This window comes from Quercus lobata, chromosome 3 (assembly GCF_001633185.2).
Source record: "Quercus lobata isolate SW786 chromosome 3, ValleyOak3.0 Primary Assembly, whole genome shotgun sequence".
Lineage (NCBI taxonomy): Eukaryota > Viridiplantae > Streptophyta > Magnoliopsida > Fagales > Fagaceae > Quercus > Quercus lobata.
This window is the reverse complement of record NC_044906.1, coordinates 49326174-49337935: the sequence shown is the minus strand read 5'-3', so window position 1 is coordinate 49337935 and position 11762 is coordinate 49326174.

Here is an 11762-nt window from a genome sequence, read left to right as displayed (position 1 = left end):
GTTCAAGATTCTACTGACAAATTAACTTGAGTTCACTTTACTTAACTCAGGTTACTTTTGAAGACTTACCATGGTTCACTTTATTTATAAATAGACAGACTCAGAAGACAGAAGACAGGTCCAAGTTTTAGGTCCAGATTTTAGGTCCAAGTTTTAGGTTCAAATTCTAGGTCCAAGTTTTCATTCCAAGGTCCAAGCTTTAGATAGACTCTGTAATAGACTTCCCTTTCCCTCTCTGAAAGACTTTTGTACTTTACTTTCTTTTTGTAATCTTGTAACCTTCCCTTCAGACAGATAATCTTGTAACCTTAGCTTTCCTTCAGACAGACAATCTTGTAACCCTTTACAGATTTTACTTTGTAATCTTGTAACTCTTCAGACAGTGTTTATTTTCAAAGCTTGTAAGAAAGACAGAAGTTTTCAGTTTTAATCAAAGACAGAAGTATTTTCAAGTAAGATTTTATTTGTTTCAGTTTTCATATTCCATACCCTGTTTTAATCTATTTTGACTATATGTATTTTGCTATTTTCTTCCTTATCAACTATTTTATCATTGTTTATGCTTCTATATTACTGCTGTGCTCTCTCCTGGGTTAGTCACTCTCTCCTGGGTAATCAATTCAGTTATTCTCAATAGATTCAATTGACAGACATAGACAAAAATATGCATTTTTACATGTTGGTTTGGTTCAAGTAGCTGTTAAACCATTAACAAGAGAAGCTTTAAATACAAGTGTTTTACTTTGCTTAAGAGACGACAGACATTTAAGATTTGATGATTCACTTCTTGGAATGATGGAAACAAGTCTACATAAAGGACCAGTATATTTTAATTGTTATCCTAACTTTGCTTTAAGCCTATCTGACAGAAATATTATGGATGCTTTAACTTTAAATGTAAAAACAAATGGTTATTACATGAAAGAAGGCTCAGAACCTTTAGCTATTATTTATAGGATTTATTATAAACTAATGAAAACCACTTTAGACCCTCAATCCATAGTTGATCCTTCCCCTAAAGGACAGATTCTCCTTATGCAAGCCTCAACCCGGAATACTAGATTACGGGTACCTCAACAAATACAGTGGAAAGATATAACCCTTCCTGAAAGATGGCAACTTGAAGCTATTGCCCCCACACCAAAAATAGAAAACACTGAACCAGACTTCATAGCCCAAAATACAGATGGTACAGCTATTATTTCTTTTAATAATAATGACAGACATACTGATAGCCTCATAAGACCTAGTAGTTCTACAGGCAAAAAGACCCCAATGATGTTTACCCCTAGAAGCTCCTTTTCCTCTAGGACACCTTTCTCTGATTCTAGACCTTTACCTCCCCAGAATCTTCCTCCAGTTATACACCTTCCCCCTATAAATACTAAGAAAACCCCTATTCAGACAGAGCCAGATTATTATCCGACAGATACCACACAACCTACCCCTAATGTTCACCAACCTCTTTATCAGCCCCAACCTCAACCTCATTCTCCTACCCACACAGATATATTAGGATTTACAGATGATAGACAAATTAATGTTTTATCTAAAGAATTTGTTTTAGATAAAGAACTATTAAAATATGATTATTTAAAACCTGAAAATAATGACAGAAAGAACCAATTTTTTTGAAGAATATAATGAACATGAAAGAAACAATTTAAGAACTAAGTATTTTGAAATGATGACAGACTTACAGACACACTTTAGTTTCTTTGACTTTTTGGACTATCATAACAAAAAGATAAGTGTAATAGAGAAAATATTATCATGGACAAAGACAGAAAATCATGAGAAAGTGTATCAGACTTATCCACCATTTGAATCAATTATATTGAGTCAAAATAGTGGAGTTCAAGTTTTGGCTACACCTATTAAAAGACCTAGTCTAAGTGATGATAATAAGAATCTAGACAGTATAATTCAACAGAACAATTACACCAATACTTATCTAAAAACTATTGGTCAAAAGTTACAAGTTATAGAAGACAGACTAATACCCCCTTCTACTTCCATAAAAAAAGAAAACACGTCGAATACCCCTTTATTTATCCCTCATGAGATACCTCCTCACCTTAGAGCACCTTTAAAGAAACCCATGACAAAAAGAACCGATAATTTACTTAATGAAATAAATAAAAAATTAGACTTAATGAAATTAGAATCATCAAAGGATATGGAGCCATTAAAAAATAAGAATATTATAACATTAAATACAAAAGGAAGAATTGACTCTTCAGAGGATGAAGAATCAGAAGACAATCAATTGACATATTTGACAGATATAAATAATTTGGAATCACAATTTACAGATAAATTACGAGTTAATAAATTAATTTTAGCATCCTCATCACAAGATCGTAAAAAAGGAAGAATTGACGACTTATACCCCAGAAAGAATTGGTATCCTAAACCTACTCCCCCTGATTTACAATTTGAAGAAAGACATACTTATGTTAATTCGTCTTATTCGCCAGATTTAATTTATGAATGGAATATTAATGGAATGTCAGAATATGAAATAATAAACCTTTTACATGAAATGACTTTGCTCACTAATGTTTATAAAAATCATGGAAAACAAGATTATCAGATAGCTCATTTAATTGTCACTGGTTTTACTGGCCAGTTGAAAGGCTGGTAGGATCATTATTTAAACAATGATGACAGAAATGGAATATTGACAGCTGTTAAAAGAGAAACAGATGGAAGTGTTATAATAGAACTGACAGATACTGTAACTTTCAAAGACAGATAAATAAACTTGATATATCAAAAAAATTAAAGGATAAATTAGTAAGTATAATAGAACTGACAGATAGTGATGAAACAGATAATGAAATTCACCAGATAGATAATAGTAACAGTACTTCATCCTCCTCTATAGATGTTTCTTCACACAATGGAAATGTTCAATTATGTAACTGTAATAATCCTGGTAATTGTTATTGTAAAAGAAAATTAAAAATATGTGTCTTAACAAAACAAGAAGACATAATAATGGATTTGATAGACAAACTTCCAGACCTACAATCTAAAAAAGATTATTTATCTAAATTAAAAGAATCTTTAACTGAAACTGATAGATTTGAAATAGATCTAAAAGATTATAAGTCAACTTACAATTTTACAGAAATTACTGATAGATTTAAACCCAATAAACCTATAACTGTGACAGACCTACAAATAGATATTAATAACCTAAAAAATGCGTTGAAAAAATTAAAATCAGAAAATTTCATATTAAAAGGCATGGTTGAACAGATAACTGCACAAGTAATTAGCATAAAAGATAGAATTAAATATTGTAACGAACCTCTGACAGACTCCTCCCTTCTTGACAGGCATAATTGTACTGGTGAAAGTTCTCATAAAGAAGATGATAAAGATGAATTTTTAAATATAATTGACAGAATGATATTTCAAAAGTGGTACACAGAGATAACTTTGGTAGTCCATAAAGAATTTTCATTAACTGTTATTGCCCTTGTTGATTCAGGTGCTGATATGAATTGCATACAAGAAGGATTAATACCCTCTAAGTATTATGAATCAACGACAGACAGATTAACTCAGGCAAATGGTGATAGACTTAAAATAAGTAATAAACTAACTAAGGCATACATATATAATAATGGAATCAAGTTCAGAACACCTTTCTTCTTAACAGATAAGTTGTCCTCTAAAGTTATATTAGGAAATCCTTTTTTGGCTTTAATCTACCCTTTCTTCACGACAGATAATGGAATTTGTACTAATATTTTAAAGACAAAAGTTTTCTTTAAGTTCCTCCTACCCCCATTCCCCAAAGATATACACTTATTGAAAGAAATTTCCATCTCAAAAGATAAAAGTGATGATGAGATTCCTACAATGGTAGATAATACTATTCTACCCAGTAGCAGTAGTACTTAAGTATATATATACTTAAGTATGTATATATATATGTATATATATATATATATTTATATATATAAAATTTCCTACTTTTGTTGACTATTCTAGTCTTTCTTTTGTTCCTACGTATCTTTCCATCATTTCTCCTATCCCTTTGCCAGGATCTTTGTCTTGTACTATAGGTTCGTTCTTGACTTTTAGTTTATTCTTGTCCTTTCTCATCAGATGTTTTACCATTCCATAATAACCCTTTAATTAGTTAATTTTAAAATTAACGGTCAATTGCCTAGCAAGCAGGAGAGCCATTCTAAGGCTAAAATCTCAGACCAAATTCTGCCAAAAATAGAAATCTTTAATACAGATTTCAATGAAAGCATGAAGGCGTCTCAATAGAGATAATATCCCTTCAGAATACAAATGACAGTGTATTCAAGTGGTTAGACAAAATAACAGACAAGATAGACACTGCGCCAGGACACTATCCCCTTGCGCCAGATTAGTTTCCAACAGATATAGATAGATGGAATCCTCCTTTCAAACTATAGGACTCATGTGACAGAAGGAGACAAAAAGAAGACAAGAGACTGATAGATACAAAAAGAAGACAAAAGATCAAAAGATAAAATAACAGAATGCAGACAGAACCAGTAAGATATTTTAGCAGAATATTATTCGTATGCAGATTCTCACAGATAGAAAAGTTACTATTCACCAGCATGCGTACCCGGACAGATTGCCAGATAGACTTTTACTGTTCAAGATTCTACCGACAAATAGACTATTACTGTTCAAGATAGACTTTTACTGTTCAAGATTCTACCGATAGATTAACTTGAGTTCACTTCACTTAACTCAAGTTACTTTTAAAGACTTATCATGGTTCACTTTATCTATAAAAGGACAGACTTCGAAGACAGAAGACAGGTCCAGAATTTAGGTCCAAATTTGAAGTCCAAGTTTCCATTCCAAGGTCCAAGCTTTAGATAGACTTTGTAATAGACTTCCCTTTCCCTCTCCGAAAGACTTTTGTACTTTACTTTCTTTTTGTAATCTTGTAACCTTCCCTTCAGACAAATAATCTTGTAACCTTACCTTTCCAGACAGACAATCTTGTAACCCTTTACAGATTTTACTTTGTAATCTTGTAACTCTTCAGATAGTGTTTATTTTCAAAGCTTGTAAGAAAGACAGAAGTTTTCAGTTTTAATCAAAGACAGAAGTATTTTCAAGTAATATTTTATTTGTTTCAGTTTTCATATTCCATACCCTGTTTTAATCTATTTTGCTATTTTCTTCTTTATCAACTATTTTATCATTGTTTATGCTTCTATATTACTGTTGTGCTCTCTCCTGGGTAGTCAATGGTATTAGAGCCATGGATGGTAGGTGTATGAGTTTTATTTCTTTGCAATTAAGAAGTTACTAGGAACTTATATTACTAAATAGCCACTACTTGCTCCTTGTTAGCGTTGGTCAGCCTAGAGACTCGTTGGCAAACCATAGTTTCGCGTTGGTCAGCCCCTTTGTTGTAGCTGACGGACAGGCGTGTGTTTGGGTGGTCCCGCAATGGAGTTTCCCGAGGAGGTGGTCCTGATAGCAAGGAAACCAGTGGTTAGTAATAGTTCTGCCAGTAATTATTAATTGCTTAGAAAGAGAATAAATACATTTATCAGTTCATCATCTGTTTGCTTGTTCACACTTAGGCTAGGCACACACTAATTGAAACATGGACTATGATGATATAGATTATGATGAAGATTATAGCATGAAAGATATAGATGAAAATTGGTCTAATAGTGATATGGATTATGAAATTGATTCTGATTCTGACAGTGAAATTGATGATTATAATTATAATAGTAACACAAATAATTGGAATAATTTAACAGAAGATAAAATCAACCGACAGATTAATAACCATAATAATAGTTTTTTAGATAGAATTAATTTCCTTCTAATATTATTTTAGGAACTCCTTTTATGGCTTTAATTTATCCCTTTTTAGTGATAGATGAAGGAATTAAAACTAATATATGGGAAAAAGATATATTCTTTAGATTCATTATACCACCTGTCTTGAAAGAAATACATTCTTCCAAAAAGGTTACTATTTTAACAGATATCAACGAAAGAGGAATCTATAGAACTGAAAGAAGTTTGTCATCTTTAAACTACCCAGGAGAGAGCACAGCAGTAATATAGAAGCATAAACAATGATAAAATAGTTGATAAGGAAGAGAATAGCAAAATAGATATAGTCAAAATAGATTAAACAGAGTATGGAATATGAAAACTGAAACAAATAAAATCTTACTTGAAAATACTTCTATCTTTGATTAAAACTGAAAACTTCTGTCTTTCTTACAAGCTTTGAAAATAAACACTGTCTGAAGAGTTACAAGATTACAAAATAAAATCTGTAAAGGGTTACAAGATTGTCTGTCTGAAGGAAAGGTAAGGTTACAAGATTATCTGTCTGAAGGGAAGGTTACAAGATTACAAAAAGAAAGTAAAGTACAAAAGTCTTTTGGAGAGGGAAAGGGAAGTCTATTACAAAGTCTATCTAAAGCTTGGATCTTGGAATGAAAACTTGGACCTAGAATTTGAACCTATCTTCTGTCTTCGGAATCTGTCCTTTTATAGATGAAGTAAACCATCAAAAGTAACTTGAGTTAAGTGAAGTGAACTTAAGTTAATCTGTCGGTAGAATCTTGAACAGTAAAAGTCTATCTTGAACAGTAATAGTCTATCTGTCGGTAGAATCTTGAACAGTAAAAGTCTATCTGGCAGTTTGTCCGGGTACGCATGCTGGTGAATGGTAACTTTTCTATCTGTGAGAATCTGCGTACGAATAATATTCTGCTAAAATATCTTTCTGGATTTATCTTTTGGTCTTTTGTCTTCTTTTTGTCTTCTTCTATCACATGAGTCCTGTAGTTTGGAGAGGATAAAGGAGGATTTCATCTGTCTATATCTGTCGGAAACTAATCTGGCGCAAGGGGATAGTGACCTGGCGCAGTGTCTATCTTGTCTGTTATTTTGTCTAACCACTTGAGTACACTGTCATTTTTGACCCTATATTCTGAAGGGATATTATCTCTATTGAGACGCCTTCATGCTTTAATTGAAATCTGCATTAAAGATTTCTATTTTTGGCAGAATTTGGTCTAAGATTTTAGCCTTAGAATGGCTATCTTGCTTGCCAGGCAATTGACCATTAATTTTAAAATTAACTAATTAAAGGTTATTATGAAATGGTAAAATATATGATGAGAAAGGACAAGAATAAACTAAAGTCATTAACCTATAGTACAAGACAAAGAAGGGATAGGAGAAATGATGGAAAGATATGTAGGAACAAAAGAAAGACTAGAATAGCCAACAAAAGTAGGAAACTTCTTTCTTTTTCTTTCTTTCTTTTTTTATTATTTTTTATTTTTTATTATTTATATATATACATATATATATATATATATACATACTTAAGTATATATATACTTAAGTACTACTGCTACTGGGTAGAATAGTATTATCTACCATTGTAGGAATCTCATCATCATCTATCACTAAGTCTGCCATTATAGGAATCTCATCATCACTTTTATCTTTTGAGATGGAAATTTCTTTCAATAAGTGTATATCTTTGGGGAATGGGGGTAGGAGGAACTTAAAGAAAACTTCTGTCTTTAAAATATTAGTACATATTCCATTATCTGTCGTGAAGAAAGGGTAGATTAAAGCCAAAAAAGGATTTCCTAATATAACTTTAGAGGACAACTTATCTGTTAAGAAGAAAGGTGTTCTGAACTTGATTCCATTATTATATATGTATGCCTTGGTTAGCTTATTACTTATTTTAAGTCTATCACCATTAGCCTGAGTTAATCTGTCTGTTGTTGATTGATAATACTTAGAGGGTATTAATCCTTCTTGTATGCCATTCATATCAGCACCTGAATCAACAAGGGCAATAATTGTTAATGAAAATTCTTTATGAACTACTAAAGTTATCTCTGTGTACCATTTTTGAAATATCATTCTGTCAATTATATTTAAAAATTCATCTTTATCATCTTCTTTATGAGGACTTTCACCAGTATAATTATGTCTGTCAAGAAGAGAGGAGTCTGTCAGAGGTTCATTACAATATTTAATTCTATCTTTTATGCTAATTACCTGTGCAGTTATCTGTTCTACCATGCCTTATGAAATTTTCTGATTTTAATTTTTTCAGTTCATTTTTTAGGCTATTAATCTCTATTTGTAGGTCTGTCACAGTTATAGGTTTATTGGATTTAAATCTATCAGTAATTTTTGTAAAATTATAAGTTGACTTATAATCTTTTAGATCTATTTCAAATCTATCAGTTTCAGTTAAAGATTCTTTTAATTTAGATAAACAGTCTTTTTTAGATTGTAGATCTGGAAGTTTATCTATCAAATCCATTATTATGTCTTCTTGTTTTGTTAAGACACATATTTTTAATTTTCTTTTACAATAACAATTATCAGGATTATTACAGTTACATAACTGAACATTTCCATCATGTGAAGAAACTTCTGTAGAGGATGATGAAGTGCTGTTACTATTATCTATCTGGTGAATTCCATTATCTGTTTCATCACTATCTGTCATTTCTATTATACTCATTAATTTATCCTTTAATTTTCCTGATATATCAAGTTTATTTATCTGTCTTTGAAAGTTACAGTATCTGCTAGTGTGTCCCTTTTTCCCACATTTGAAGCAAATAATGTCACTTTCCCTACGTCTATCATATTTCTTTCTTTTGGATTCTTCTTTCTTGTCTTTAGACTTACTTTTATAATATCTTCTATTATTGTTCTTATATCTGTCACTTCTGTCATCTTTCTTTTCTTTTCTTCTTTTCCTAGAGGGAGCAATCAATGGATCAAAACCATATTGCTCACAAAAAGTTCCTAGCTCTTTTTTAGCAAATCTTTTTTCTTTTTCTATCTGGTTTTTTAGCCTTAAGTCATTACATAGCCATAAACCTGTTTTATTAATTGAAGATATTATGTCTCCATATGTTAGGCTAGGATAGTCTATAGTTCCGTCATTATTAACTATATCAAGTCTAACTTTCTGAGCAAAGAAATAGGGTAAACCAGCAATGAATTTTTCTTTCCAGTAGGACTGTTGGCAATCATTCCTACTTAAAACTTTTGAAATAAAAACATCTTTATACCATCTAAAATCTGAAAGTTGTGGACATCTTAAATTAATTAAAACATCTGAAGCTCTTTCTTTATATTGATTGGGATCACCAACAAAATGTTTAGTTATAGTAAAAATTAAAGTATTAACTGCATCTTGTGAAGGCTGTCTGTCTGTCATTATAACACTTCCATCTGTTTCTCTTTTAACAGCTGTCAATATTCCATTTCTGTCATCATTATTTAAATAATGATCCCACCAGCCTTTCAACTGGCCAGTAAAACCAGTGACTATTAAATGAGCTATCTGATGATCTTGTTTTCCATGATTTTTATAAACATTAGTGAGCAAAGTCATCTCATGTAAAAGGTTTATTATTTCATATTCTGACATTCCATCAATATTCCATTCATAAATTAAATCTGGCGAATAAGATGAATTAACATAAGTATGTCTTTCTTCAAATTGTAAATCAGGGGGAGTAGGTTTAGGATACCAATTCTTTCTGGGGTATAAGTCATCAATTCTTCCTTTTTTACGATCTTGTGATGAAGATGCTAAAATTAATTTATTAATTCGTAATTTATCTGTAAATTGTGATTCCAAATTATTTATATCTGTCAAATCTGTCAATTGATTGTCTTCTGATTCTTCATCCTCTGAAGAGTCAGTTCTTCCTTTTTTATTTAATGTTATAATATTCTTATTTTTTAATGGCTCCATATCCTTTGATGATTCTAATTTCATTAAGTCTAATTTTTTATTTATTTCATTAAGTAAATTATCAGTTTTCTCTGTCATGGGTTTCTTTAAAGGTGCTCTAAGGTGAGGAGGCATCTCATGAGGGATAAATAAAGGGGTATTAGACGTGTTTTCTTTTTTTATGGAAGTAGAAGGGGGTATTAGTCTGTCTTCTATATCTTGTAACTTTTGACCAATAGTTTTTAGATAAGTATTGGTGTAATTGTTCTGTTGAATTATACTGTCTAGATTCTTATTATCATCACTTAGACTGGGTCTTTTAATAGGTGTAGCCAAAACTTGGACTCCACTATTTTGACTCAATATAATTGATTCAAATGGTGGATAAGTCTGATACACTTTCTCATGATTTTCTGTCTTTGTCCATGATAATATTTTCTCTATTACACTTATCTTTTTGTTATGATAGTCCAAAAAGTCAAAGAAACTAAAGTGTGTCTGTAAGTCTGTCATCATTTCAAAATACTTAGTTCTTAAATTGTTTCTTTCATGTTCATTATATTCTTCAAAAAATTGGTTCTTTCTGTCATTATTTTCAGGTTTTAAATAATCATATTTTAATAGTTCTTTATCTAAAACAAATTCTTTAGATAAAACATTAATTTGTCTATCATCTGTAAATCCTAATATATCTGTGTGGGTAGGAGAATCAGGTTGAGGTTGGGGCTGATAAAGAGGTTGGTGAACATTAGGGGTAGGTTGTGTGGTATCTGTCGGATAATAAGCTGGCTCTGTCTGAATAGGGGTTTTCTTAGTATTTATAAGGGGAAGGTGTATAACTGGAGGAAGATTCTGGGGAGGTAAAGGTCTGGAATCAGAGAAAGGTGTCCTAGAGGAAAAGGAGCTTCTAGGGGTAAACATCATTGGGGTCTTTTTGCCTGTAGAACTACTAGGTCTTATGAGACTATCAGTATGTCTGTCATTATTATTAAAAGAAATAATAACTGTACCATCTGTATTTTGGGCTATAAAGTCTGGTTCAGTGTTTTCTATTTTTGGTGTGGGGGCAATAGCTTCAAGTTGCCATCTTTCAGGAAGGGTTATATCTTTCCACTGTATTTGTTGAGGTACCCGTAATCTAGTATTCCGGGTTGAGGCTTGCATAAGGAGAGTCTGTCCTTTAGGGGAAGGATCAACTATGGATTAAGGGTCTAAAGTGGTTTTCATTAGTTTATAATAAATCCTATAAATAATAGCTAAAGGTTCTGAGCCTTCTTTCATGTAATAACCATTTGTCTTTACATTTAAAGTTAAAGCATCCATAATATTTCTATCAAATAAGCTTAAAGCAAAATTAGGATAACAATTAAAATATACTGGTCCTTTATGTAAACTTGTTTCCATCATTCCAAGGAGTGAGTCATCAAATCTTAAATGTCTATCATCTCTTAAGCAAAGTAAAACACTTGCATTTAAAGCTTCTCTTGTTAATGGTTTAACAGCTACTTGAACCAAACCAACATGTAAAAAAGCATATTTTTGTCTATGTCTGTCAATTGAATCTATTGAGAATAACTGAATTGTTTCATATTCATTAAATAAAGAGTAAGTTCTTTCAACAGTTTTTATGGTGTAATCTGTCAAAAAAGATAATTTAGAAAAAGTAGTCTGTCTGTAGATTTTATCAGTTCTTTCATGCTAGTAAATTTATTCCATTTATTCCATTCTAGTAAATTTATTCCATTTATTCCATTCTAGTAAATTTATTCCATTTATTCCATTCTAGTCTGTCTGTAAATTTATTCCATTTATTCCATTCTAGTAAATTTTTGTCTATATCTCTCATGCTAAATTCTTCAAAATTAACTATCTTATCACTTTCCATGTTCAGATTAGTGTGTGCCTGACCTAAGTGTGACTTAGCAATAGATAATGAGCGACTAAACATATTCATTTTATCTCTAAGCAATTAATAATTACT